At 38.5% G+C, this 22365-nt stretch overlaps 1 protein-coding gene across 3 annotated transcripts in view; it reads left to right on the forward strand.

The window, feature by feature from the left end:
• Positions 1 to 22365, forward strand: part of EPS8 (EGFR pathway substrate 8, signaling adaptor) — a 193453-nt gene that overhangs the window by 20672 nt on the left and 150416 nt on the right. Inside the window, exon 2 of one of the 3 annotated variants that reach the window (XM_065940842.1) lies at positions 1877 to 2021. The exons of the other annotated variants lie outside the window; for them this stretch is intronic. The gene's annotated coding sequence lies outside the window, so the exon portion shown is untranslated. The remainder of the gene's footprint in view (positions 1 to 1876; positions 2022 to 22365) is intronic. 3 annotated transcript variants of the gene reach the window in all.

A 22365-nucleotide genomic window follows, 5' to 3' on the forward strand; every position in this document is an offset into this window, starting at 1 on the left:
TTATTTAAAGAAATAATGGATGAGAATTTTCTAAATATGGGGAGAAAGTTGGGCATCTAAATTTATGAAGCTCATATAACTTCCCCCCAGATTTTAACTCCAAATGATTTACTGCAAGACACATTATACTAAAACAGTCTAAAATCAAAGACAAAGAGAATTTTAAGAGCAACAAGAGAAAAACCTTCCTTAAAGACAGGGAAACCCCCACAAAGCTATCAGTGGGTTTCTCAGCAGAAACCTTGAAGGCCAGGAGAGAGCGGGGTGATACATTCAAAGTGATGAAAGGAAAAAACTGCCAACTAGGAGTATTTTATCCAGTAAAGTTGTCCTTCAGAAATGGAGATACAGAGACTTTCCTGGTGGTCCAGTGGCTAAGACTTGGTGCTACCAATGCAGAGGGCCTGGGTTCGATCCCTGGGTGGGGAACTAGATCTCATGTGTTGCAACTAAGACTTTGCATGCCTCAACTAAAGGTCTCATGTACTGCAGCTATGACTCCATACAGCCAAATAAAAAGAGAATGGGTTGATAAAGGCTTTCCCACACAAACAACCGCTGAGGGAGTTCATCACCATTATGCCTGCCTGATGGAAAGGGCTGAAAGTTCTTTAGGCTGAAAATGAAAGGACCCCAATTATAATGGTAACAAAAAACCATGAAAATGTAAAATACAGTGATAAACATAACTGTAGTCATATTCAGAATACATTAATACTGTATTACAGTAGTGTGTTAAAAAATTAACCCTAGTATAAAGTTTAAAGGACAAAAGCATGGGAAATACCTAGAGCTGCAATAATTTGTTAATGGACACACAGTATAAAAAGAGGTAAATTATGACATCAAAAACATAAAATGTGTAACTACATTGGAAATACTATATAACTGAAATGAAGAGGGATCTATTATATATCATTTATGATATTGAGAAGCTACTATTCATTTATTTATGTGTATGCATACATATTTTTTTGAAGATTTTTAAGTTTGAAAAAGCGATTTTGTCCAGTGCCAAAGTTATGGTCTGGTTTATTGCAGAAACTCTATAAAGATGTTGAATGAATATTAAAGAAAAGTCCTGTGCTTGAAATTGCTTTTCCAAGACATTGTAAAAATGTTATGTTCATAGTTTGCAAAAATTTATTTAATCCTCAATAGAGTTGAGTTATAGTGGCCGAAGTTTTCTCTTTTTATAATTGGAACAAGAGTCATAAAATCTATCTCAGAACCTGAGAAACATATCCTACCCTTCTTGCTAAAACCTTTTGAAAAATATTCTCTCTAGTCTTTCTAATGTTCTTCAACAATCTGTTTTTTCCCCTAGAGAGGAATTTTCATGTCTCTTTTTCCTTTGCTGATTCAGGAGTAAAATAACTTCCTTCTTGCTAAAAGAAGATACTTGTCTCTGTATGATAAAGTGATTAAGTTGGTTTATGTCATTTTAGCTCTTCTGATCTTAAATTATGTGTATGCGATATGCGTTTGTGTGGTGTGAGGTTTTTTTTTTTTTTTTTTTGGTAGCATCCTGACTCCCAAAGTTTCTCTGTGCTGATCAAGTGATTGCTTTTTTCAGATTCATCTAAAGTGATTTGGCTGAAATTAAACAGAATTAGAGACTGGTTGTAAAATATTCTAAAATTAAAGCAAGAAGCTAAAAAACATGAGGGCCAAGTGTGCTCAGCCATGTTTCAAGGAATCGTTTTGTTCTTTCTTGTTCAGTCTCTAAGTCGTGTCTGACTCTTTGCGACCCCATGGACTGCAGCTCGCCAGGCTTTCTCTGTCCCCTAGAGTTTACTCAGACTCGTGTCCACTGAGTTGGTGATGCAGTCTAACCGTCTTATCCTCTGTTGCCCCTTTCTCTCCTTGCCCTCAGTCTTTCCCAGCATCAGGGTGTTTTCCAGTGAGTCGTTTCTTCGCGTCAGGTGGCCAAAGTATTGGAGCTCCAGCATCAGTCCCTCCAGTGAATATTCAGATTGATTTCCTCTAGAATTGACTGGTTTAATCTCCTTGCTGTCCAAGTGAGTCTCAAGGGTCTTCTCCAACACCAGAGTTCAAAAGCATCAATTGTTCTGGTAACAGTGTTTGGGCTTGGACTTGCACTTCAGTTGATGTCCAAAAGTCGAACTCCCTTATTTTGACAGAAAGTGGATCTGAAGCCACAGCTCTCTAGAGAGCAAAGCTTCTTTACCCAGACTGCTTGCTCTGTGCTTATTCCAGCCATCACTTGGCCTTTGGGTAGTTTACTTTTATATTCGGTGTCTTGTTGCCTGGAATTAAAAAGGAAAAGTTATGATCAGATGGCCCTTAAGTTTTATTTTACATTTGTCAGTAAAAGGGCTTTTATATGACAGGCACGTTTTCTCTAATTCACTTCCAAAAACTTAGAGGGAAAGAAAAAAGGACAAAATAGTGAAGGGCCTTTGGGATCACTTCCTCGTACTACCTCATTTGAATACATGATTAAGTTATGCAAAATATGTTTCTTTCCTTTGTATTTTGAAATTAGCTCTCAATACTGTCACAAAGAATCCTTACAGTGAGTTAGCTTCAGAGATAGTTCATAGCCAGGGAGAATCTCTAGCCCATGAGAAGAGCACATCTTTGACCCCTTCTCCTTTGCCAGCCACCTCCAATTGGTTGCCAACTCCTGCGACTTTCACGTTAAAGTTAATCCTTGCCTTTGCCCTGTCTGCTTTAACATTCACAATTTTAGGGTCATGTAAATGTTTTCTTAAGCTGTTAACCTCCTAAGCCATCTCTGCATCTGCTTCTGTCCTACTTCAGCTTTCATTCTGATCGCTCCTTCCAGTTCAGTTTTGCTAAAGCCGAGCTCAGATGATGTCAGTTTGTGCTTAGCTGCTCAGTTATGTGTCTGACTCTTTGTGACCCCGTGGACTGTAGCCTGCCAGGCTTTTCTGTCCATGGGGATTCTCCAGGCAAGAATACTGGAGTGGGTAGCCTCTCCCTTCTCCAGGGGATCTTCTCGATCCAGGAATCGAACTGTGGTCACTTGCATTGCAGGTGGATTCTTTACCAGCTGAGCTACAGATGATGTCAGGCCAGCCCTTAAACTGCCAACAGGAGAAGATTCAGTCTCGGCCCTCCATAACCTGGTTACTTGCTTTCATTTTTACTTTAGCCTCCCTTCTATCCCTTCTTATAAATGATTCTTTAGCCAAAGTGAAGCACTCTGCACTTGTCCCTGAATTCTTCCATCTCCCCAGGTTCTCCACTCTTAATGTCTCTCTTCTCTTTACTTGGAATGTCTTTTGACCTTATCTTCATATGCAAATCTGTTCTCTCTTTTGGCAAATATATTCTATGCCATCATGGAATAAAATTTACCTTCCCTGATAACACCCCCTACTGCTCCCACAGTCCTCCAGTTTGTTTTCTTAGGATCTCTTTGGCACTCACTCACTTCTATTGTGTGCTGTGAGGTATATCTGTATGTCTCACCAGACACCAGGTATTTACCCTGTACCTTCTGACTTTATAGACTCCATATCTGATTTTTACTTCTGCCTGGGCCACAAGGCCTAGAGCAGTGATTTTATGTGTGATAAAAGCTTTAGTATATGTATTAGTTAAATGGCAAAATAAATGAACCTCTGTCCTGCATATTCCACCATGAATTTTACTCCCGCACCTGAAAAGAAAAATCTTAAAAATGGCCACAGTTTTTTCCTGAGCCTACATTGAAATACTCTGTGAAAGTTTAATCATGGGGACAATCAGAATGTACTCTGTCATTTAGGGAAAAAACCTCTGGCAAACACACCTGTTTTTCAAGTTCTCAGTTTTTAAATGTGGGCTATGATTATTCCCTTTAAACATCTCACAGATTTAATAGAGTGAGCCATTGTGTTAAAGTTTTTATAACTTACTCCGTGAAGAAACTGAACTCTTGAAATAGAAGGCTAGCAGAGGTGAGAGTATTTCGACTTGACACTTTCTGTTCTATCCATTCCTGTCATTACAGAACAGTTAAGGTTGGTGTAAAATGCCAGCCAGTGAGTGAGACAGTGAGATCTTTCTGATACTTTTATTAATCAAACCTGCCTGAAAAGGGCCTCAGAAGCAGCTCTTCAGCCTATTGTTTTTAGAAAGCTCCATGATAATTGTGAATATTTTTAATAGTATGAATAATATCCATTCTTTCTCTGTTTTATTTTATTTTTCTTATTTCTCAGTTTTCTTTGGTAAAGTGAATTGGGTTCACTGTTGCTTGTTAAGTTTTGTTTACCACGTGATTCTCAATCCAGGTTTTTATATTGAAATGAAGTCCAACTAAGAAATGAAAATTACAAATAATTAAGACACTGGAACTATTTTGGTTATTATTCAGCTCCTGAAAGCAAGACAAGTTAACTACAAAAAAAATTTGAAAAATAAAGAAATTTTCCTCTGGTCAGAATGCTTAGGAAGTTTTTGTACTGTGTTCAATTTATTTATTTTGCTCTGTACTCATTTTCTGGTGCATTAGACAAAGGACTGAAAATATAGTTACTATTTAGAGATGTTCATTGTTTGAGAAGAAATTCAGCTGAGTCTTGAACATTCTCATGACATGTGTGGAATAATTTTATAGAGACTGTTTTAAATTATAAATACATCTTCTGTGTTAATGTTTTAAGTGTTGCTTTCCAGATATGGTGCTTAAGATATTTCTGTGGACATGTTATATTCTAATTGTTTCATCCAATGGTGTCTTACACCATATGTGTTTAAATGAAAGTTGATTGATATCATAATGCTGGTTTGCTTGTTTTACTTAAAATCCTGAAGAATTCTCTTAAATATGTCCACGAAGGTATATTTTTCATTTATTTCTTCCTTATATGTATATACCAACTATGGCATCTATTTTAATGAGTGTCAATAAAATTTACAGAAGTAGAATTGCTGTTTGTGTTATTAATGATCTAAAAATGACTTGTGAATTGCTGTTTGTGTTATTAATGATGGAAAAATGACTTGTAACATGTTCCTGACTATGTCTATTATTGTGTATGCTTTTTTATAACTATCAGTTTATTTTGCTGACATTATTCTATAGAAAGAGAACTCATCCTTTTTTTAGTGGTTAGTTCATGCAGTCTTGATTAATGGAGCATAAATAAAGTGAGGTCTTATTTGGTGACAGAGAGAGACTTGGGTTTAACTTGGGAGCATATGGGAAAAAATGAACTATCTCTTCAAAGAATTTAAATATCTTACAGAGAACTCTTTGCTACTCAATTGTGAACAATTATAGTTGTGTCTTATTTTTATTTTATATTGAAATTGCTCAGGTGATTTTAATTTTTACCTACAAAACCTTAAAAGTATAGTCTGATTAAAATAATTTGTCTAAGAAATGATTTTGATCCCTTTAGATTTTTCTTTTTCCTGATTTTATGGAATTAAAAGGTGTGTAAACCTGGAAACTCTCAGAGAGTGCCAGACCGTCTCCTTTTGTCTTTTTGTCACTACTGTATCATATGTTTTCTGGTGTCACTGTTAATATGACTTCAAGAGGCAGCTGTCACAATTGTTTAATGATACTCATTTACCTCTAAGGGCTAGGAAAAAGAGTTTTTTTCCTGTGTGCTTATGTGCAGATAGCTAAATCGCTACTATGATGGAAGGAGATTATATTTGCTTAATACTGAAAATCCTTTTTTCTCTAATAATCTTAACGTATCAAGAACTCAACTTTAGAGTGGTATTGTTTAATTAATTCTTAGTAAATAGAGCATACCCAAGTTTGTACAAGCTGCTGGGGAACTGTATTCCTCCTTTACTTCTGTTCTTAAAATCCCATCTGCCCCTGTTTGCCCAGGATTGTCGTTTGCTATTGTTTAGTCGCTAAGTCATGTCTGACTCTTTTGTGACCCTGTGGAGTGTAGCCCGCCAGGCTCCTCTGTCTATGAGATTTTCCAGACAAGAACACTGGCATGGTTTGCCATTTCTTTCTCCAGGGGTTCTTCCCCACCTGGGGATTGAACCTGTGTCTCCTGAATTGGCAGGTGGAGTCTTTACTCCTGAGCCACCTGGGAAGCCCCTTCCCAGGATTATTTGAAAGTTAATCATATAATCCAGAATGGTCTTTTTAAAAAATGGACACCTCCAAGACTCTTTCCATCTCTAATATTCTACAAATCGTTGATTTTAATTTAGCTCAGTTCTTCCTTCAGGGAAGCATGGCATAATTCTAATTTTTAAGGTAATACTTACATTTATTTATATTATCTTAAATTGAGTGGAAATATTTATTTGTAAAATAACAACTGAAAAATATCCAGCTTTTTATTCTCTGGGGAAAGGCAATTCTGTAATACATTTTTTTCCCTTTACACTTGTAATGCTTTTACTTTGTGAAATATAATTGGAAAAATAGATTTCCAGACAGCTTGAAACTAACAAATGAGTATTTTGACAGATATTCCTGGAAGAGGAGCTACAGCCATCAACCACTTCAGTTTCCTTATTATAACAACTGTGTTTAGCAGAGAACAAGACACAGTTTGAAACAAATATTTAGTTTTGGGGGAGGTGGGTGAGTATAAAACTTTTAAAATGTGTTTGAAAAATAGAACATTTATTTCAGTGTTAAAGAAGAGGAGAGAAACTAACAATGTTGGTATGAAGTACTTTTTTTATGGCCCAAGACTGACCTGATACCGTGAACTTTTGCATCTTCCATTTAGGAGGATGTTCCTAAAAGAGGAACCTCTTTTCTCTGCCATCTAATTGCTTTGTCCTGTGTACTGTCTCTCTGTGGCTTTAGAAAAGAAAGCTTCAAAATAAGCCTTACAGCAGAAACAAAGTTTTTGGTTTTTGTATAAAATACCGTTGGCGAGCAGTATTCACTTGACCTCAGACTGGTAGAACTAGTCTGTTTCTATAAAGTTGGGTTGTGGAAAAAGTAGACCTGAGCTCTTTTGATTCTATTTTTATCTCATTCCAATTCCACTTTGTAAATGTTTCATTAGCCTGTATGTATTGTAAACTGTATTCTTTAGGTTTTCCTTGATCATATAAACACACTGGAATACAAGAAGCAACATGCAATCTCTTGTTCATCACCCAAAATGTTGGCTGCTGCCATTCGTTTTCTCCATCATCGTCATCACCATTGCCACTGTTGATTTATCATTAATATATGTATTTAAAAAACAGAGACTGCTGTTTGACTGGTTTGTAGAATTTGTGAAAAGCATAACTCTGGGGCTTCCCAGATAGCACAGTGGTTAAGAATACACCAGCAACACAGGAGACATGGGAGACGTGAGTTCAACACCTGGGTCAGGAGAATCTCCTAGAATAGGAAATAGCTCCCGACTCCAGTATTCTTGCCCAGAAAATTCCATGGACAGAGGAGCCTGGTGGGCTATAGTCCATGGGGCTATAAAGAGTCAGACACAACTGAGCAACTGAGCACACACAAAGATCTGAAAAACTTAAAAAATGTGACCTGGTGTTTAAAATTATGAATAGTTAAAGAATTTAATTCTGTTTGGTAGTAATGATTGAATGTTTTTGCCTGGTTTAGCGAATCAAGCTAGATATATGTTTACATGACCCCAGGGAGTCTTATTTCGTAAATTTAAGCCTGCGTCACAATCAGTTTCATTTAACTTTTAACTAGGGCGTGGTCATTACCACATTCTATTTTTAAAATTGAAGTGTAGTTGATTAACAATATTATTTTGGTGTCAAGTGTATAGCATAGTTACTCAGTATTTTTGCAGTTTATACTTCATTAAACATTGCCCTAATGTAATGGCTGTTATTCCCTGGCATGTGCAATTATCCTAGTCTCTTATCTACTTTATACAAAGTGGTTTGTATCTCTCAGTCCTGTAGCCCAAACCCACCCCTCCTCCACTTCCCTTTCCTCACTGATGACTATTGTTTGTTTTCTGAATCTGTGAGTCTGTTTCTGTTTTGATATGTACATTTATCTGTATTATGTTTTGGATCACATATATAAGTGAGGTCATAAAGTATTTGTTTTCTCTGACTAATTTCACTAAGCATAATATTCTTTAGGCCCATCCACATTGCTGCCAGAATTTCATTCTTTTTAATGGCCAAGTAATATTCCAGCATGCATATGTGTGTGTGTGTGTGTGTGTGTGTGTGTGTGTGTGTGTATACACCACATCTTCTTTATCCATTTGTCTGTTGATGGATACTTAGGTTGCTTCCGGTTCTTGGCTGTTATTAATAGTGCTGTTATGAGCATTAGGGTGTGTGGATCTTATCAAATTAGTGTTTTTTATTTTCTTCAGCTTTCTACCCGGAACTGGAATTGCTGTATCATATGTTACTTCTTGGGTTTCCCTGGTGGCTCAGACGATAAAGAATCCGCCTGCAGTGCGGGAGACCTGGGTTCGATCCCTGGGTTGGGAAGATCCCCTGGAGGAGGACATGGTAACTCACTCTAGTATTCTTGCCTGGAGAATCCCCATGGACAGAGGAGCCTGGTGGGTTATAGTCCACGGGGTCGCAAAGAGTCGGACATGACTGAGCGGCTAAGCACAGCAGCATGTGTTGGTTCCGTTTTTAGGTTTTGTGAGGAACTTCCATATTCTCTTCCATAGTGAGTATACCAATTTACATGCCTACAAATAGAGTACAAGGGTTCCCTTTTATCCCCTTCCTTCCCAACATTTGTTATTTGTAGACTTTTTGATGATAGTCATTCTGACAGGGATGAGGTGATATTTCACTGTGGTTTTCATTTACACGTCTCTAATAATTAGCAATGATGAGCATCTTTTCATGTTCCTGTTAGCCATCTGTATGTCTTCTATGGAAAAATGTCTCTCCAGGTCTTCTGCCCGTTTTTTGATTGTGTGGTTTTTTTTTTTTTTTTGTATTAAGTTGTATGGACTGTTTATATAGTTTGGATATTAACCCCTCGTGAGTCATATCATTTGTAAATATTTTCTTCCATTCCATTGGTTGTCTTTTTGTTTAGTTAATAGTTTCTTTTGCTGTGCAAAAGCTTTTAGGTTTGATTAGATCCCCATTTGTTTATTTTTGCTTTTATTTCTTTTGCTTTAGGAGACAGATCTAAAAGGGTTTTGCTACAATTTATACCATAGACTGTTCTGCCTATGTTCTTGTCAAGTATTCGTTTCTCTATTAAACCTTTTCTCCGAGTGTAGATACATTATCTAAAATCAAAATACTCTTGCCTAATAGAAGACTCGTAATTCCTTTAACTCCATGTAGACATTTTGAAAATCACTTGTTTGTAATACTAATTACCTCACTTCTTGCTTTTCTGAAGGAATTTGTTTCTCTCAGTTTTGTTGGCCTCCTGTCATTTGTTTATTCCTTCCCTACCGTCAATAATTTTTGTGTCTCATTCTTTTTTTTCCTAATAATTAAAAAAACAAAACCAACTGTTCTTTTAAACCGAAAGCTGTTTGAAGGGTACAGTTTTCTAATCCTTTATTCTCTCTCTCTCTTTGGACGGGGGGCTCTGTTTTTTTTCCCCTTTCTTTCCCCCCCCCCCCTTTTTTTTTTCTCTTTGATCCCCAAGAAGAGGTTTTTTTCACACTCTTATTGATATCTAACTGCTCTAACATCTGTTTGAGATGGATGTAGAAATCAGCAGTGGGTGTGGAGACATAAGTACAAATATGGAGTCACACCCATGTCCCTAACAAGTATCTATGCATGAGACTTTTACTTGTATTCTGTAGTTTATTGTACTCTGATAACTTTAAAGTGAAGCAATACATTGCTAGGCATTAATCTTCAGGGGACAAGCTTATTTTATTTCATCTAGGTATTCTTTCCAGTTTCTTTTGTTAAGGGAAGTCTGGTTGTTAGTTTTGATTTGTGAACTGAAAAAAGCTTTAAAATGTTAAAAACTGGATCATCATCTTCTTTTTTTAAGACATTTTTGGCTGCAACTTGTGAGATCTTAGTTCCCTGACCAGGAATTTAGCCAAAGCCCTCAAAGCATGGAGTCCTAACCACTGGACCACTAGGAATTTCTGGATCTGCTGCTTTTTTCTGATTTCTCTGGAATTCTAAATTGGGTGTGACCCCATAACAGAAAGAACTCCTAAGCTTAATTACAACCTGATCAATATTAAATGCAGCTTAATCTCTGTTTATAAAAAAAGATGTTTCTGACTTTAATATGAAATGATTTAATGGAAAGTGATTAATGGTCTCCTCTTTTTAGAGAATGATGTTGTACATGGCATTGATTATGCTTTAGTTATAATGGCTGTTGATAGTACTTATCTTTCACTGAGTTATTTATAATATCATTCTTAGAAAGTACCTTGTACCTCGAGATGAGTGATTAGATAAAGAAGAGGTCAAGTTTTAGTCATGTTATTCAAACTGATCTCTTTTCTCTAGAATCTAGCACCTTAGATTTATATCATTCTTGGGTATTCATTGAAAAAAGATAAATTGTTGAAGTACAGTTTCTTCGGAAGTTCAGATATTTTTTATCTAGTTGAAGTTTCACCAAGCCCATAAAATGTAATCCTTATGACTGGCAGTCATAGACTTACACAGAGAAAAGGTCTTCAAAAGTTTGTAGGTTTTACACCTCAGGTAAAATCAGTTCTTGGTCCTGATAGCTACTGTATGATATTTGGTCTCTCTCCTACTGATACTAGGATATTTTAAAGCTTGCTTTTGCCTTGAACTTTGTTGAGTTGAACACATAATCTCTTTAACCTCTCAGCTAGCTACTTCTTACTTTTCTTATAGAATATTTTTTACACTCTAGCTTTGTACAAGTACTGTGCAGAGTATTGTTATAAAAGAAAAAAAAATAAGTCATGATTTGTTTTCACAGTAGCAAGAAATCTCCTTGGAAGATAAATAATTCTAATATACACTAGTAAAATATTGTGGGGGCATGAACAAGTGGAGGAGGCCTGGGATAGATATGCCTTCTGTGTGAAATGAGTCTGGAATTGGGGACTTTGAAGTCTAAACTGGACCACCGGCATTATGATACAGAAGAACTGCACTAAAATTTGATTCCAGTCTGAAATGGGATGGAGAAAAGAAGGTGCTATGTAGTGGGTACATATATATATCTCCTGGTGAGTTTATCTTCTAGTTTTATCATCTAGTTGAGAGTTGCATTGTTCCAGTTTATAGATCTGTTTGAAGTTTTGCAAATTTTTACATTAAGGATTTGGGTCTCCTTGCTGTGAAGCCAGCAGAGTCACTGTGTTGTGGGATGGGAGGTAGTCTTGCATGTCAGCTTTGCTCTTTTCTCAGAGGCCATTGTTGGGGGACTAAGGCAGTGGTCGGGCTGTTTCAGCATCCTCCAGTGTCTCTAATCTGTGCAGTGTCCCCGTAATCTGTGCAGTGTCCCCGTAATCTGTGCAGTGTCCCCGTAATCTGTGGAGTGTCCCCGTAATCTGTGCAGTCTCCCCGTAATCTGTGCAGTCTCCCCGTAATCTGTGTAGTCTCCCCAGTTACTCTGGAACTCACCCAGATGTGTCATCCTGTAGGTTGTTAAATATCGTCTCCCGTCTTTCCCTGACTTGTCTTGTTTTTATCACCAACTTGGGAAGTTTACTGTCTGAATCCAGTTGGATATCGCTGTCGGATGTCATTAACATACACACCCATTTCCCTGTCTATCCAGATTATGATTATGACCTGATTCTTGGAAAGAATCCTATCCCATTATTTTAAAATATAACATAAACCTACATAGCAGAAACAGCTAACCACAATTTTATAGTGAAAAAACAATTGAAATTCTGTTTTCCCTCCTGAAATTTAAACAAGGCTGAGAATTTTTTTTTTAGTATACAAAAGTTTAAGTTGTTGATGCTGGTATGTTCCTTAATTGGTAGCTGGTAATTCTATTGTATGAAATACAATATTGTATTATTGTATGAAATACAATAGAATTTCATTAGAATGCTTCTTTATTGCAAAACATTAGTTCTATATTAAGTCATATTGAGATTGTGAAAATATGTTTAATTGCTACATTAAAAGCATGATATAACTTTATTTGGTGAGAAATAATTCTGCTTCCCAATTGAATGAACAGATGTTCCTTTTAAAACTTAATTAGTTAATCAAAATATGTTTATTGGGACACATTTCATAGATTATAGCTCTCTTTTGGTTACTATGAAATCTTAAAATGTAGAGTATATAAAATACCAAGTTGTAAAATATGAAACCATAAGCTAATTTTAGTGATATAGTTCATGTAAGAAGTATATAATAGGTATTAAAGAAGGAGGAAAATTTAATTTCTCTACATCTTTTTAATAAATTTTTTAATACCTATGGGAGAGTTGGAGGAATAACACAATGAACATCCATTTATGATTCATTCGAATTCACCAGCATTTTACCACATTTGAATGCACTTTTTCTCCCTCTTCCTCCCTCCCCACCTATATGTTTTGGTATGTGTGTGGGGGCTGTGAATGTATATGTACATATATTTTATTTCTCTGTGTAGGTATATATACATGTAATGCTTTTTTCCTTCTATTTTACAGTGAGCTGCAGATGTCAAGATATTTCATTACTGATTAAGTATCTCTTAAGGTCGAGAACTTTCTTTTACATAATCACTAGACTATTTTTATACTAAGATTTTAAACTCTGATTCAATATTATCATCACCGACAGAGTCCAGTTAAAATTTTTTTTCATTGGTACTGCCTGTCCTTTTTGTTTGTTTGTTTGAGCTTGGAACTTTCAAAGAAGGACTTCATCCCTCTGTATATTGTGAAAACAAAGTAAAACTTTTTAAAACTTTCTCAGCGAAATCTCATTGCAAATCTGTGTTGTTGGGATTTCTGTGGTTTAGAAACACTTCTTGTAAGCCCTGCAGGAAGGATTGATTTCTGCTATTTATTGCTTTAATCATCTTAGTGTATATTTATGGGTCTACTTAGAATATTTCATCATTATCTCTCTGGTGAAACAGTGTTGGTTAGACTACACTGCTAATGTTAATCAGGTTCATGATATTTAATTCTTCTGTGGGCTGTACATTTTCACCTGCTACTTGCTCTCAGACTGAATATTTAGCAACATTTTCTTCAATGTAACTTTGGTTACAGGAAAAATTCCATGAGAGAGTGAGTGAATCAATTAACAATTTAGAAAAGTAAATTGGAATACAACTCTGGCTGCTTCATAATCGTATGAAAATATCAAAGTAATTTTGTTTAGCTGGGGAAAAAGCAATGAAGAAACAAATGAGTTTGGCAAAGTATAAAATTTTGAGAGGCCCACGGTAATAGGAAGGCCTGTGTGTTTAGCTTTGTTTATATTTGTGTGAGATAAATGTGAAGGAACACAGGACTGTTTAAGAGATGGAAAAAAACTGCAGAGGGTAGGTAAAGTTGTTGGAGAGACAAGGAGGCAGTATTAGGATAATCTTGGACACTGGCAGATGGGAAAGGAGGGGAGAGGAGAGTGTTTTGAAGCATAAGTGTGGGCTTGGGTGGTTAGGAAAGAGACTAGTTTAAGGATTTGCTGAGTGGGAAACTCATAGACTGAGACCCAATTGCTGCAGGTGGTTTCAAGATAAAGACTTAGGTGGGAGAAGGAGCGGGTGGGATGATGTGGGAGAATAGCAATGAAACATGAACATTACCTTATGTAAAATAGATAGCCAGTGTGAGTTCGATGTGTGAAGCAGGACACCTAAAACCCGTGCTCTGTGACAACCTAGAGGGATGGGGTGGGGCGGGAGGCTGGGAGGGGGGTTCAGGATGGATGGGACGCATGAATATGCCTGTGGCTGATTCGTGTTGATGTATGGCAGAAACCATCAAAATATTGTAAAGTAATTATCCCCCAATTAAATAAATTTAAAAAATAATAAAAAAAGAGGGGCTGGTTTTCCAAAATCTTCAGACAGAGTGTATTGGCTTGCAGGCCCTAAAAGGCTCTGAAAGTGCTCATGTGTGAGTCACGCCGTCCACCTGTACCTTTGATAGACAGCGTTTGTCGAACCTGTTCTCCTGACATCTTTGCCTTCTAGGATCCAGCAGACTTGACCTCAGGACAATTTTCTGCCTGTGCCCACATCAGACCCGTGTGGTATCTGGGTCGAGGGGATAGCAAAGGGAGGAACTCAACTCCAGAGGCTTAGGCTTCCAAGGGGAAGCCAGACTCCCTCCCATCACACCTGGGAGAGGCAAAGTAAAAAGTGACTGAGTGGCAGGTTGCCTGGCCTTGTCACATCACAGCATCACATGATCAGCTGCTCAGCCAGCCTGCATCTCTGCCTCTATCACTTGGGGGAAAAAGTTAATATTGTTGCTTGCTTGTAGAGATTTCTTTTTCTTTGCAGGAAGTGGAATGGGAGGTTTCTTTCCCATATTTCATTCACATTTTTTAGCTAAAAAAAATTTTATAGACAGTTTGCTTGGAAAACTTGGGACTGGATGTTCAGGGAAAGAGTCATCATCTTCAGCTATGGAAGAAGAGTTTGAGAGTTATTTGGATGTCTTTACTGCTGCTAGCATACATTACTGTTTGCCCAGGACCTTGAGAGGAGTAACTACTCACTTATTCCTCATGGGTTACCAAGCCATGCCAACTGCTCTATTCCCAAACCAGCTACTAAATGAAACAGGACTGTGCTATTACATGACTCATCCTCCCTGAGTGTTTTCCCCCTGTATTTCAGATTTATAATGCCGTGATGTGAAGAGGTTCAGGATTTCCATTCCTGCTCTTCTCTTTCTGGCCAAGCTCATGATCCCTGCCAGTTCCATCCTTTCCTTCATCTGCCTGCAATTTTGGTTTGAGTTCTGGACTCTCTGGGAGTTTATAGAACAGAGTCATTGAAACTCTCTTTTTCCAAATGGGGCAAGTGTCTTAATTGAGGTCAGGCCAACACCTACTGTGACAGAATCTTCCCCTCACCCCCACTGGCACAGGGAGAGAACTCACAGAGGAGAAGAATGGTGTGAAACTGTGTCTCCAAACCGCGTCCACCGGGATGAAGCTAATGCCCAGTTGGAGACACAACACAGCGACTCCCCTGCCAGCCTCTGTTGTTCTGCTTGGTCCCAAGCCAGATGGCAGCCTGGTGGGTGAACTGTTGGCTCTGGCCTTCCCCGGGGCCCCCTCAGGTCTGGGATAAAACGCCCAGCTGTCCCTTCCCTTGCAGGAGTTACCTTGTGGAAACAGTAACTATCCTCACTGTTACTTAACATTTACATCATTTTTTTTTTTTAAACTCTGTAATTGCTATGCTATCAATGCTGTTTTATTGGTAGTATGAAAGCTTTAAATTACTTGCTAAAATTCAAGAATGGAGTCCATTTAGTACCAGACTATTTAAGTATTAAAACAGTTCTGGGATGTGCATTATAGGGGAAGTGAGAGGGTCTGAGTTAGATTAAACTAGTGTAGCTCATGTACTATATTTAGTTATTTTGATCACTAGAAATACTTCTACTGAAATTTGCTTTAATTAGTTTTAGTACCTTTTACTTTTTAGCCATTTTCTGACATCTGTAAGACAGACATGAGCATCCAAGGTCTTAAGTTGAAATATATCCACTGCATCTGCTGGTACTTATGTTTTTGTGCCTGGATTGTATTATAGTATTAATTACTCCTTATCTCAGTAATTGTAGTGTCATTTACAGCTGTTATGAAAAGTTTTCAGTCCTCAAATAAAGTTAGAGGTATATGAAAAATTCAAGAAGGAATTCTGGAAAAGGAGAAAAGACCTTGGTCATTTCACAGAGCTTCAACTGTATAGAGACAGTAAAGAATTTGCCTGCAAATGCAGGAGACACAGGATATGAGGGTTTGACCCCTGGGTTGGGGAGATTCCCTGAGAAGGAAATGGCAACCCACTCCAGTATTCTTGCTTGGAGAATTTCATGGACAGGGGAGCCTGGCTACAGTTCGTGGGGTCGCATGGAGTCAGACACAATTGAGTGACTTGCACTTGCTTTCTATGACTAGGATGCATTATTAGTACCATTCTTACAATTGCGTTTGATTTAATTTTTGCTTTTTAAAAATATTTTTGAAAAGAAACAAGAGCCCAAGGACTTTATTGATAATATTTCTTTTCTTAAAATCTTTATTGAATTTTAGTTACAATATTGCTTGATTTATATTTTGGTTTTTCGGCCCTTAAGCATGTGAGGTCTTAGCTCTCCAACTAGGGATTGAACCGCTGCATTGAAAGGCAGAGTCTTAACCACTGAACCACCATGAATGTCCCCACTGATACTGTTTCTGAAGCTCATCAGTTGTTGTTGTTCAGGCTTAGTTGTGTCTGACTCTTTGAGACCTGATGGACTGCAGCACACCAGGCTTCCGTGTCCTCTTTCTAGATGTTTCTAGATAAGGCCAGATTACTTTGGTAGACTGGGAAGAAAACAGTTTTTCTGCCAGCCCATGCTGGAGTCTCTTGTTCACCACTGGATTTGCAGCTCATGGAAATATCCTGATTTCCTGAGGTTCCAGTTACAGCCTGAGTCACATTTCTTAAGACACCAATGCTATAAATAAATTATGATTATCCTACAAATGCCCCTTCCACCATAATGTAATTGAAATGATGCAACTAATATTGTTGATGTCATTAGAAAAATAATAATATCCTGCCTTCCTCATAGGATTTTATGAAATGAAATGAGTTAGTAGTTTCAAAAGTGTTTTTTAACATTATAATGAATAACATAAATATATATGCCTCAATAACGAGGCATTATGATTGTGGTTATTGATGTTATTACAGTTAGTTTTCTGTTACTTTTATCATTCAGTTCAGTTCAGTCGTTCAGTCGCTCAGTCGTGTCTGACTGTTTGTGACCCCATGAACTGCAGCACGCCAGCCCTCCCTGTCCATCACCAACTCCTGGAGTCCACCCAAACCCATGTCCATTGAGTCGGTGATGCCATCCACCCATCTCATCCTCTGTCAACCCCTTCTCCTCCTGCCCTCAATCTTTCCCAGCATCAGTGTCTTTTCAAATGAGTCAGCTCTTTGAATCAGGTAGCCACAGTATTGGAGTTTTCAGCTTCAACATCAGTCCTTCCAATGAACACCCAGGACTCATCTCTCTAGAATGGACTGGTTGGATCTCCTTGCAGTCCAAGGGACGCTCAAGAGTCTTCTCCAACACCACAGTTCAAAAGCATCAATTCTTCGGCACTCAGCTTTCTTTGTAGTCCAATTCTCACATCCATACATGACCACTGGAAAAACCATAGCCTTGACTAGATGGACCTTTGTTGACAAAGTAATGTCTTTGCTTTTTAATATGCTGTCTATGTTGGTCATAATTTTCCTTCCAGGGAGTAAGCATCTTTTAATTTCATGGCTGCAATCACCATCTGCAGTGATTTTGGAGCCCAGGAAAATAAAGTCAGTCACTGTTTCCACTGTTTCCCCATCTATTTGCCATGAAGTGATCTTTTATCATTACTGACATCGATATTATTAATATCTTTGATATTGGAGCATAATTTCTCAGGCCCATCTCTTTTACTTCCTAACAAACTTATCAGGAAAGGAAAGGTAATTTATAATATATAATTGGGGATTTTTTTTCCTTTTCTTAAGAGAATGTGAGATTCAGTATAATGATATTTCTGGTTCCAGGCCCCTGAATTTCTTTCCCCCACACACTTTATTGATATATAATTGGAAAATAGAATGGTATGTATTTGAAATGTACAGTGTGGTGGCTTGATACACTTAGGTGTTGTGAAATGATTGCTACAGTCAGTTAGTATATCTGCCACCTCTTACAGTTATCTTTTTTTTGATGTGATGAGGATACTTCTGATTTACTGTCTTAGCAAATTTCAAGTATACAATACAGTATTCTTAACTCTAAGTACCATGCTATTGGATCCCCAGAACCTATTCATCTTACAACTGAAAATTTGTACTCTTCAACCGGTATCTTCCCCAATGGATCCGTGGTAAAGAAGCCACCTGCATTACAGGAGACGTGGGTTTGGTCCCTGGGCCAGGAAGATTCTCTGGAAGAGGAAATGGCAGCCCACTCTAGTATTCTTGCCTGGAGAATCCCATGGACAGAGGAGCCTGGAGGACGACAGTCCATGGTGTCACAAAGAGTCAGCCATGACTGCGCACGTGCACGCGCACACACACACACACACACACACACACACACACACACACACTCACTCACTCACTCACTCACTCACTCACTCACTCACACAGTGGTTCTTACTTGATGTCAAGCACCGTTGCTGCTGGTTTTGCGTTGACTGGGTGCCTCACACTGGTAACTGGGTTTCTGTGTTGCTTGTTTGACATAACCCTCAGCTGCACCCCAGGCTGAGTCACTGATTTCCCATGTTGACTCTTAGTCTTGGCCTTAAAGACCTGGGCAGAATCCCTTAATGCTTCTTTGGTTTCCTAAATTTAGCTGACCCTCTGCTCTCCTTCCACATGCTTCAGTTTTCAATCTTGCCTGAGTCTCAGTTTATTCATCAGCAATCTAGATAGCAACATAACATGTTGTCTGAACTGTGGCAAGCATGGGATTTTGTAAGATTAGTGCTAGCATGAAGAGAATGTGTTGGGAGGTCACAGAGGAGAAAGGAGAAATGATGTGAACACAGCATGAAGGTGTTAAGGAACAGGTACACATTTCTTCATCCACAGGGTGTGCATTTTATAAAGGCAAGAAATGTCCTTTTGTCTACTGCTGTATTGCTAGTGTCTGAAAAAGTGCCCAACATCTAACCTGTCCGGTAAATATTTATTGAATGGGCATTTGGAGGACACACTGAATTGACTGGTTTGAGTGAAAAACACTTTAAAGTGAATTTTAAAGACTGGGATCATCCTAGCGTGGTTGACTGCCATCGTTTCATATATTGGATTAGCCAGAAAGTTCAGGCTTTTCATAATACCTTATGGAAAAACCCAAATGGACTTTTTGGCCAACCAACATTTTTGCTGAGTGAATAAGTGTTGGGGTTAGTGAAGTTGGGGGCTTCCCGGGTGGCTCAGATGGTAAAAGAATCTGCCTGCAATGCAGGAGACCTGAGTTTGATCCCTGGGTTGGGAAGATCTCCTGGAGAAGGGAATGGCTACCCACTCCAGTATTCTTGTCTGCAGGATTCCATGATCAGAGGAACCTGGCCGGCTACAGTCTGTGGGGTCACAAAGAATCAGACGTGACTGAGCAACTAACAGTGGAATTGAGGCTGGAGTGCTGAAACTGAAAATGTAGAATCTCAAATGCTGAGACAAGGACTTGGTTTTTATTATGACAATGAAAGAAGCAGAGTTCTGGATCTTACTGTTTGCTTTTGATGTCTAATGTGATCATTTTGTTCTCTGTGTGTGCTTATTTGATCTGAGGAGTTTAGGAAGAATATCCTTTTGATATCAAGGAAAAGAAGAGATATTTTTTATATAAGATGCTCTTTCTTTGAGTTAAAGTCCAATATCTGACTAATGGACATGTTTCTAAAAAATGCTTTTGAAACTTACTTGAATGGATAGCCAACATGTTTTTATACCTCAATAGCAGAAGTATATTTCTGTTCAGTATTCTGTGAATAATTGCTGTGGTTTCAAGTACTCAACAAAGTGAGGAAAGGCGTCCACTAGTTTCATTCTTGTTTTGAAAATTTTGGCTGTGTTGGGTCTTCCTTGTAGCATGTGGGCTTTTTATTGCAGTGTGCAGGCTTCTCTAGTTGTGGTGCATGGGCTTAGTTACCCTGTAGCACATGGGATCTTAGTTCCCCGATCAGGATCAAACCCCTGTCCCCTGCATGGATTGGAAGGGAGAGTCTTAACCACTGGACAGTCAGGGAAGTCCCCCACTCTTCCCCTTCTTGTTGTTTTGGTACCCTATGGTGTTGAGTAGTTATTTATCACTTGAGGTTCCTTGACTCTGGGTGACAGGCTGTCAGATTCACCTCTTCGTCTACCATTGTCTCTGGACTCTGACATGGACCATGTTAGCTCATAGATATATATTTTTTTAAACACTGCTACTCTGGGGAAGTAAACGCTATTCAGATGATAAACCAAATGATCTCATTGAAAAAGTGTTAGTTGCTCAGTCGTGTCCGACTCTTTGCAACCCCATGAACTGTAGCCCGCCAGGCTCCTCTGTCCATGAAATTCTCCAGGCAAAAATATTGGAGTGGGTTGCCATTCCCTTCTCCAGGGGATCTTCCTGACCCAGGGGTTGAACCCAGGTCCCTTGAATTGCCCTCTGAGCCACCGGGGAAGGAGAACTTATCTTGATAGTAACACTTAGAGGAGTTTCATCTTCAGTTTTGTCTTCACTGAGTGCTTGGACTGCTGCTTATCAAATCAAATTACCCCTGATTGTAATAAACAGTTTCATGTATAGGTAGAGATTTTCCCTCTGTGTATGTGTCTGCCATAGGACAGACTATAAAGCCAGACTTACTAATCAAGGGCAGTGGCTTCTGCCAGCTATGAATAAAACTGGAGTTGGAATTAGGGCAGCGATGTGACAAACACATTGAGCACCAGAGTGGCAGGTGTGTCCTCTACAGGGTGGAGATCACTGTAGCTCTTGGCTCCCTGCTTTCACCTTACCTTTATCCAAGCACCCAGCATGTTTAGAAAGATAGCATCCAATTCTCTGGGCAGTCTTCTTCAGCAGGAGGAAATAGGAAAGTTATCATTTGAAGTCACTGGACATAGGAGACAAAAGGCAAAAGACTTGCAGGCTTCTGCTGTGTCAGTTTCATATGGCTGGAGATTCATTTTTCTTAGGTGAATTATAGTCAGTCTAGATTTTGTTTACACTTAAGAAACTAATTCTTTTAATATTTACTGGTATATGGGAGCATCACTCAAATCTTGGAAACCAATCTGGGCAAACCTAGAGGATAAATAGGAAAGTAACCATTTATAATCTCAGCATACAGAGACAGTCACATCTGATTTTAATGATGAACAATATATATCTTTTTTTTCAGCTGTGTTGGGTCTTAGTTGCAGCACACAGGATCTTTGTTCCGCCATGCAGGCTCTTCCACTATGGCCCGTGGGCTTAGTTGCCCAGGGGTATGTGGCATGTTAGTTCCCCGATCAGGGGTTGAACCCTCATCCCCTGCATTGCAAAGCAGATTCTTAACCACTGGACTATCAGGGAAATCCCTATATGTTGTTTCAATGAGGATAATTTGTCTTCCCGCTATTACCACTGTCATGATTGTTGTCATCATCACCATCAAATATTTATGATTCACTTCCATGCTATAATCACAGCAAGTTCCAGGAAGAGTAGAGAAGATAAATAAATGGAAGATGTGGTTTCTTCTTTTAAAGAGATAATTTTCCATTTTTTATTTTTAGTCGCTAAGTCATGTCCGACTCTTTGCAACCTCATGGACTGTAGCCTGCCAGGCTCCTTTGTTTATGGGATTTTCCAGGCAAGAATAGTGGAGTGGGTTGCCATTTTCTTCTCCAGGGGATCTCCCCAGCCCAGGAGGACTGAACATATGTTCTGTAAAAATAAAACTATGGTATATGATTTATTCATTCAATAGATGATTATTGAACTCCCTAATGTGCCAGACACTGTACTCAGTATTTGAGAAATAAATGTTCAATCAGATGTAGTTTCTGCCCTTGAATTTACTGACCAGGGGAGGTGAAAGACACTCAGTAAGAATTTCAATAACTCATAATTGTGAATTCGCAGTGAGGTGCCACAGAAAGCTAGGGCTATAGGAAGATACTGTATTAACAGATACACTGAATAACATATTGGACAGAATGAAAGCATTCTTTAAAGTCCTTCTTTCTTGTGTTGTCCTTCAGTGAGAGCCTGGGGCGTATGTAACCTTAAATAGTCAAGCAGTGGATGTGTTCTGTCAGTACATTACATCCTGCTCTTCCAAAAAAACACAAGGATGGAGCTGGAGAAATTGTGTTAAGTGGGCCTTAAATTCTCTCTAGTATCATATGTCTTAATATTTGCTTTTGTTAGAGGAGTTTAGCATCAACGTTGACAAGTGCATGAAGTGCTGATGCTTTGTGCTGTGGATTGCAGACAAGACTGTATTTTTTTTTACTGCAAGTTGCCAGGTGTCAAGGTTAGCATTTCAGTGTGAAATCTGCGAAGCCTGATCTTGATTTATTTCTTGTCAATGGATATTTCTGCCTCTCCCAGGAGGGAACTTGAATGAAGGAGAAAAGGCTTAGGTCCATTATGCCTTGCATATTAATATTTTGTCTTCACCTGCCAAGAAAAGGAAAGATATTCCCATTTGAATGCAGAGTTCCAAAGAATAGCTAGGAGAGATAAGAAAGCCTTCCTCAGCGATCAATGCAAAGAAATAGACGAAAACAACAGAATGGGAAAGACTAGAGATCTCTTC

The sequence above is a fragment of the Muntiacus reevesi genome, chromosome 1 (genome assembly GCF_963930625.1).
Source record: "Muntiacus reevesi chromosome 1, mMunRee1.1, whole genome shotgun sequence".
In the NCBI taxonomy this organism is placed as follows: domain Eukaryota; kingdom Metazoa; phylum Chordata; class Mammalia; order Artiodactyla; family Cervidae; genus Muntiacus; species Muntiacus reevesi.